At 37.3% G+C, this 7,986-nt stretch overlaps 1 long non-coding RNA gene across 1 annotated transcript; it reads left to right on the top strand.

Moving 5' to 3' along the window:
- Positions 1-5,702: 5,702 nt before the first annotated feature.
- LOC122079488 lies at positions 5,703-6,601 on the top strand. Its single transcript, XR_006140450.1, has 2 exons — positions 5,703-5,821; positions 6,163-6,601. It is a non-coding gene; the product is annotated as an uncharacterized LOC122079488 (long non-coding RNA).
- The last annotated feature ends 1,385 nt before the right edge of the window (positions 6,602-7,986 follow it).

Here is a 7,986-nt window from a genome sequence, read left to right as displayed (position 1 = left end):
TTGAACGATGTGATTTTTTTTTTTGGGCTAGAAGATCATTTGTATTAAGAAGATGACAATCCCACCCACCTTTACGAATAGGGAAAGGTGGCATGGGTGGTAAATTTTGGATCAGATTGCTTGGTAGCTTAAAATTGCTTTCTGAAATTGTGATTTAAGAGTTCAGCTTCAGCCTCATCATGCAGATAAATTCGATGAGATTGAACTTGTTCCATAATATGTAAATTTAAATTCTATGACGAAGACCGCCAAATTTGCTTAAATTTTCTGGCATAATAGCTTAGCAGCCAAAGACTCTTTCTATGATCTAGTTCATTTCATCATTTTGATCGATGAAATCTATCCATTGATCGAGCCATGAACTCGTATCTTTTTCTTCTCCCCGGTCAGGCCCAATCCAGCCTAGTCGTTGTATCTCCCTTCCCCTCTCCATGGGAAAGGTCAATCAGGGTCAGCCCGGCCCAACTTTAAGGGTAGGTCAAGGTTCGATTTTTCAGGTCCTGACTTAGGGTCGGATTGGGCCTGGGCCCAGCTAAGGGTACTCAGGGTAGGGCTGGGTTTTCAATCCAGGTTTTCAATCCAACCCTATTGCAGCCCTGGATGATACCATTTTCTAATCTCTCATTGGTCTGATGTATAGATTATTCTTACACTGCCATTGTAGGAAACCCTACCCCAAGCCGTAGCGAGTTTATGTTTCAATATTAGCTTTCTTAATCTTACGTGCTTTGCTCCTTTATGCTTTCCCACAACCACCCCACGGCCCACACCAATGACCTAACACACTCCAGCTAGCTGAGCCCCACCCGTCTTTTCTCAATGGTCTTTTGCCTTCAAGGAAGCCTTAGTTAGGCACAGAAAGTTCTCCCCGTATATCTTCATGAATCACCTTTTGAACAATTTGAATGTGAAGGCAGATCCTCTTTATAAAAGAAGAAGAAAATCTGAGAGAGAGAGAGAGAGATAGAGAGAAAGGGAGAGAAATTTTAAACTTGGAATAGAGGATTAAAGCAATTTTTTATTTGGATCGGATTGAAATCGATCTCTAAAATCCTAGAATCAGCTCCTCAGATTTGAAACTCTGTGATTTGATGAATTGGCTGAATTGGTCACTCTGAAACCATATCAGCCAATTCATCATTCTAATTTCGATTTTTAAAATGTTGCATTATTTCAATGCTATCAAGTTGCTGATCTATGCATACAAGTTTAGTATCATTCCTTAGCTTAAATTAGGCTCCACCCACAAGTTAGGAAGTTCATTGGTAGGAGAATTGTATATATAATTACTCATGATTATTTGTAGAGTGCACTTAGTTTCCTTTCACCCAAGGTGCGGAGAGAATCTCTTAATCCACGAGACATGATCATTCGAGTGAACTGAAAATAAGTGTATATATATCAACATTTATAAATAGGTGATTTAAGTTAAATGATGACACTCTGTAACCCAATAGTCTAATCATAACATCAAAATCATATCGGATGAAGAGATTGATTCTTTCTTTGGGTACCCACTCGATTCTTTCTCTGGGTACCTGCAAAAAAATTTCTCCTTGTGTAATTTTCATGAGAAGGAAATTGAGAAACGTAGGTAACTGCATTCAAGACCAAAGAGATCGAATATAGGCAATATATATGTCAAGGGCTTCCTCATGGAATCCATTCTTAAGTTTGATTAGAGGGAAGGCAGGTATAAAGTCAGAAAGGGTTACCCACTCTTACTCTTTGAATCAAGTTAGATCCTATCATTCAGGGAAGGTAGATTAAGTCTCAGTTGAACAAAAACATATCAGAATAACTAAAGAACTCTCGACAGGGGCTATATAGGATTCTTACTTGTATCTCCTTTTTTATTCAATAAGGTTTAATATATATATATATATATATATTTTCTTCCCATGGTTTTAATGCATGGTATTGACATTGGTACTGGTCGCCATCAATACTAATATCAATACTGATACGAATGAGCTGTCTCGGATCTGATCGGATGGTTGTACCCTCAAAATATCAATGAGATTATTTGGAACATTTTTCTCTTATTTCAATACCATAAATACAGTATCAATCAAGTATCAGTATCAACCATGATGGATCCGATCCTTATACCTAAAACCGTGATTCATTGACCTATAACCCATGTGTTGATATAAGGACCACGCTGCCTTTTAAGAACCCTCTCTAAAAAAGAAAAACCATAATAATGAGTTGCCAGCACCACATGAGTCCATGAAGTGAATCCGATTTGAAACTCCATGGACCCCAACAATACCAGTAAACGTGCCCACTTCGTTCATGCATACCCCTCAGGGCTTTATTTAATACAGCGTGATAAACAATCTAAGTAGGTATGGAATATATTTATCTACTTTCTTAATCTAATAAGTCCTTTCTGGTACCATGATCGATCATTTGTTTCAATATAAAAATTATAAAATAACTACGCGAGAGGGTTTCATAAAGGGCAGCGTAACCCTACAATATACATAAGTCAATAAGAACAATAATAGAAGCATCAATATGATGAGTTTTTCACTTTTCATGAGACGTTGGATTGTAATTTCAAAGGGGTACCCGAGTTGACAATGATCCTTCACCTTAAGAAGCGTGTGGTTCTGAGTTGAACTCCTCTTATCTCCTTGGGGTCACTCACACAGGGTGTTTAGTGCTCTTTATTGTCTTTGGTGAAAATTGAATGATTTTCATTCAATCTCGGTGTGACCCAATCCATATGATTTTGTGGTGAACACTTCTCTGCTCTCTCCTTGGCCCATTCTTTCCCGATTGTTATTCCTCCCTCCTAATTGTATTATTGTAAGCTTTCGTGCTCTGATTTTAGTGCATGAATGGTTTGGGCTCTGGTATTGGTTGCCACCCATATATATTTGAATGAGTAGTGCATTGTGACATATAGATATCCATATTTGGGACTATGGCTCGTATTGAGATTTAATGAAGTTGGTGACGGGAACACAGTGGATCTGAAAAGTGAGGGTTCATTGGATCTGATTTTAGATGATATATATTTTTTTATATATTTTTAAATAATCCGATGACCACAATTCGATTGATCTGTATCAGTCAATTCCAATAAGGAAACTAGAGTTAGGGCTGGTCAATTTGTATTCGAATCATTGTATCTCTATGCAAAAGTTAGGGTTATGGCTTATTGGGACCAATTTTGACTGATTCTTCGTTTGATTTTTACCGATTGCCATCCTATCTAGATCGATTGGTCCTGGACCTTGATTCCTATTCTTTAATTCTTGGGTATTTGCTCTTTGGCCTTTCCTGACCTTAAATGGGTAAATAATGAGTATAGGGTATTAGATCGCTACAATTGTAGAAATGAAATCTTCCACGTCAAACCAATGAGAGTACAAGAGCAAGTGTAGCTTGTTAGAAGGTTCAACCAAAGAAGCGTAACATGTTAGTGGATCCAACCGAAACCTTAAAAGGCATTAAATGGGGAGAACTCTTCAAGTATATGAAGACCAAGGACTTGAACAAATAGATGTGGCACTATAGCACCACAACTTGTAACATCTAAACATTCTTTCACATTTAATTTTGATATACTTGACTCTATGCATGGATATACAGTTTATGGAGGATAACACAAGGATGTAGGCTATATTAAAAGTTTAGAAAGCTCATCAAGTATACAAATCAACGGGTGGCAACTCTATAAGACTAACTCCCAACATCTCAACACAGCACAGTTGTATACATTTCACATACATGGGCAATTGGTTACTAGGTTGAAGGGTCAAAATACCAAACCAAAGTGAGTCTGGTTTTTGTAGATATTTTCTAATGACCAACTAATGAGAGAGTCAACTTGTAAATTTATCTAACTAATCTATTTAGTTCCTTCGAATTAAAAAAACAAAAACTAATGAGAGAGGTTTGGCACAGCCCATCTCCTTGTCCACACCATTCTATAATGCTTTAACATACATACAGCTTGGATTAGGTGGTAGCCTGATAGGATATGGATGGGGCTGGCAGCTAAGGACCACTGTGGTTTAGGGCCAATGGGGTGGGTCCATGTCACCTTTTATGGTCGACCTTTTGTAATCCTTGCCAAACCCCAGCCGCTTGAGATAGGGTAGTCCTTGTGGCTTACATGCATGGGAATGGACTTAATGTATTCCTTCATGGCAGCTCAGAAATTTCTCAACAACAGTAACAACAACTCAGTTTTATCCCAAGTAAATGGGTCGGTTACATGGACCTTAACCATTCAATCAGTTCTATTCGATATCATACTTGATACAAGACTTAAGCTATGCATGTCTTTCCTCACTTCTCCTAAAGTTATTTTGGGTCTACTCCTAGCTCTTTTAGCTCCTTCAATCTGATACAAATTGCTCTTCCATGCTAAAGCTTCCAAAGGGCTCCGTCGAACATGGTCATGTCATTTCAAACAACATTCTCATAGCTTATCATGTATCAGTGCTACTCCCAAATCACCTCGAGTATGATCATCTCTTATTTTCCTTCGTAGTTTTACAACACATCTGTCTCAACATCCTCATCTCAGTTACACTGAGTTTATCTATATGATGCTTTTTGGATGCCCAACATTTTGCATCATACATCATATCCGGTTGTATGATTGTCCTATAAAATTTTCTTTTAAATTTTAAAGTCGATCCTCAATGTAATCTAATTATAATTGAGAATTCAATACATTGATCCTCACAGTTCTTATACTAGTCACCACGTCATTATAAATATCTTTAATTACGTTCTCATGTTTACTTGAAACTCTCTAATGTTTGTTAGATTAATTCTCTAGGGACTTTGTTATAAGTTTTTTCTAGGTCAATAAAAAACTATATGGAGATCCTTTTTATAATCTCAGAAATATCCCAATGACTAAAATTTTCCTGGGTTGGTTATTCATATGGACTTAAGACTTTCACTGGACCATTCACCACATTTCTTTTCTATTGCAGAGAACATTCGAATATTTGATGTCCCTTCCAAAGGTGCCAGACTAGCATGCTAGTATGGAGAATGGACCCTGGCCAGATCTTGGTCGAGTGGGGGGTGGGAAGAGAATTGTCATAAGCAACGTTAAATAAAAAAAATAAAAAAAAAAGGCTCATCCTCCTCTCCCTACTTGTGTTGGATGTGAATGACAAGAATGACTAGATCTAGTAAAGCTAATTGATTTAAGATTTGAGTTTCTTGTGGTGATAAACCAAAGCTAAATATACCTGGGCTCGTGAAAACCCTAAATAAAAGGATCATTGACATAAAAGAGAGTGGATAACAAATTACTTGATAAACCCCCAAATTAAGGGATAACGCAACTGATAGACCGGTTTCCTATTTCTTTACCTACAATGGAAAATTATAGTCATGTATTGGTTGTTGATTGACAGCAAGGAAACCCATAAGCCCACAGCAATTAACCTGCTGCTGGGTGCATATTGACCCACTTCAATGTGGGTGGTGAGGTCTCAGAATATTGAGTCAATTTGAGTAAAGGAGGCTTAAAATATTTCTATTGCCATTGTGCCCTAAGTTGCTTGTCTTGATGCTGGAGAACCTCCTTTTTAACTGTTGTACATTTTTTTTTCTCTGCATGTGATCGTAACACCACCAAATTTCTATTTTATTTTGTACCAAAATTTTTTTTTTTATTTTATTTTATTTACATGGAAAAATTTGCCCACTTGTCTGTCAGGTTGTTTCGACTGGTCCTACTCCTGAGTGGGAAGAGAGCTTTGCCTGGGCATTTGATAGTCCCCCTAACGGGCAGAAGCTTCATATCTCGTGCAAGAACAAGAGCAAGTTTGGAAAGGTTAGTGAGCCCTGCCTAAAGTGAACAGTGGTTTTTTTTTTTTTCATATTGTTTGCATTGGTTTCTATTTTTCATGAAAGCTTGTTTTGAGGGTTCAAGTATCGGTTTTGTACCGCTTGGTATCTATCAGTATCGCTGGTACCGATACTGGTATGATATCGACACCTGTGCGTTGTATCAGTCTGTTTTGAGAAAAAAATGTTCCCCCACCACACACCCCCCAAAAAAAAGAGAGGGAAAAACTGTCTGATACTGACCAGGACCAATAGCGATCCTGATAGCATGATTTAAATCGTTGCTTGCATTGGTATCTTACTCTTACTCTTTTCATCGATTGGCAGAGTTCTTTTGGAAAAGTAACTATCCAGATTGATCGGGTTGTAATGCTTGGAGCAGTTGCTGGGGAGTACACCCTTCTTCCAGAAAGCAAAAGTGGGCCATCTCGGAACCTGGAAATTGAGTTCCAATGGTCCAACAAATAGTGGACCGTAATGGAGTGAGGTGATTGCTCGATTAATTGTAATTTTAAATTTGAAGCAGAGATATATATAGCAAACAAAAAGGGATTTTTTTTCAATTATTTATTCAGAATTTCATTGTACATAGACAAAGAGTTCTGATGGGATCCATAGAGAGGAGTTTGGACTCTGTAAGTGTAAACTGTCCTTGTTTGTAGAATCATGGGTTTGTTGTCTGTTTAGGTTCTGTGTCGATTCATTCTTTTTGTATCCTATATTTGTTTCTATATTTATCAAATATGTTGAGGAGAGAATAATTAGATGTCTTGTATTTGTATTTTTTGGGTTGATGTTTAGGATGGTTATTAATTTCAATGAATTTTTCACAGGGAGTCACAAATGTGGAATGTTTGGACAAAACTCGTGTATTTTATCTAAAACGGTTCAAGAAGGGAAGGGCTGGAGAAAATGCTGGTTTTCAATCTAAGAATGTTTAGATGTGGCAAAATCATGATTAAAGTTTGCAATGTTTAAATGAAGTGGGATAGGCCATCAAATACCACTTGGGGGTTCAACTCAAAAGTTTAAGTTGTATAGTGCAGATAGTCCATATGTCCAAGGTTCAAGATCCTGATGTGGGGAAATGATTTGGCACCGTTTGACAACGTTCTGTTTCTATCGTTTCTGCGTTTTCTTGTTCCCAGAAATGGAGAAACAACCTAAAAAGCGTTTGATAAAGTTGTTTCTTTTCACCCGTTTTAGAAACATAAATCAAAATTTATGCCTATTTCCTATTGTAGAAACGATTTTGACGAAACAAGTTGGACTTGTTTCGTGGTTTTTAGAAACGAATTTGAAAGAAAAAAATGATGTAATGCCCGATAAATCCATCAACTATTTAAATCTAAAAAAGGCAATCGAATCCCCTCTTCCTTTTGGGCATTCGATGACACTATTGGGGTTTTTAGTGGCATTATGCAAAACACGTTCCGAGAAACAAGTTTAACAAACACAAAAAAATCTATATTTGTTTTCAGAAACATGAAAAGTCATTTCTGCTGTTTCTAGACACAAACAGTAGAAACGTTATCAACGGTGCCAAAGTTTATTTATTGCATCAATTCCCCAGGCTTTGAGTTATATATATATATAGGGAGAGGGATATATATATCTATATAGGGAGAGGGATAGGTATGCCTCGATATCAAGTATGCTAGCGGCTAGCACAAATAGGAACACATGATGGAGTATCATTCAGGAAGGATATGAGGGTCATTTCAGAAAAAAGGAAGAGAGAAATAGACACAATGGGTGCTAGCATACTTGATATCGACAGCATACCCAACCTTTTCCCATATATATATATGCATATGTTTTTTTTTTTGATAGAACCTAGCTTTGGGTTATAGGTCTTCACATTGTCATTATATAGACAACTTGCTTTGATACCATTTAATAATGGATAATCTAAAAGTATAGGTTTTGAAGGTGGAGACATCCTTCCCAAGGTTAAAAGTATTGGGATTGTATATTATCTGACCAATTTGACACATGAGTGTGCAAATTTATCACACTGCCACTGTTCATACCATGAACAGTGGGATTGATACCACTGCTCTCTCTCTCTCTCTCTCTCTCTCTCTCTCTCTCTCTCTCTCTCTCTCTCTCTCTCTCTCTCTCTCTCTCTCTCGTTTTTTCAAGTTCTTC

This window comes from Macadamia integrifolia, chromosome 5 (assembly GCF_013358625.1).
Source record: "Macadamia integrifolia cultivar HAES 741 chromosome 5, SCU_Mint_v3, whole genome shotgun sequence".
Classification (NCBI taxonomy): Eukaryota; Viridiplantae; Streptophyta; class Magnoliopsida; order Proteales; family Proteaceae; genus Macadamia; species Macadamia integrifolia.
This window is presented reverse-complemented; position numbering and strand designations above follow the sequence as displayed.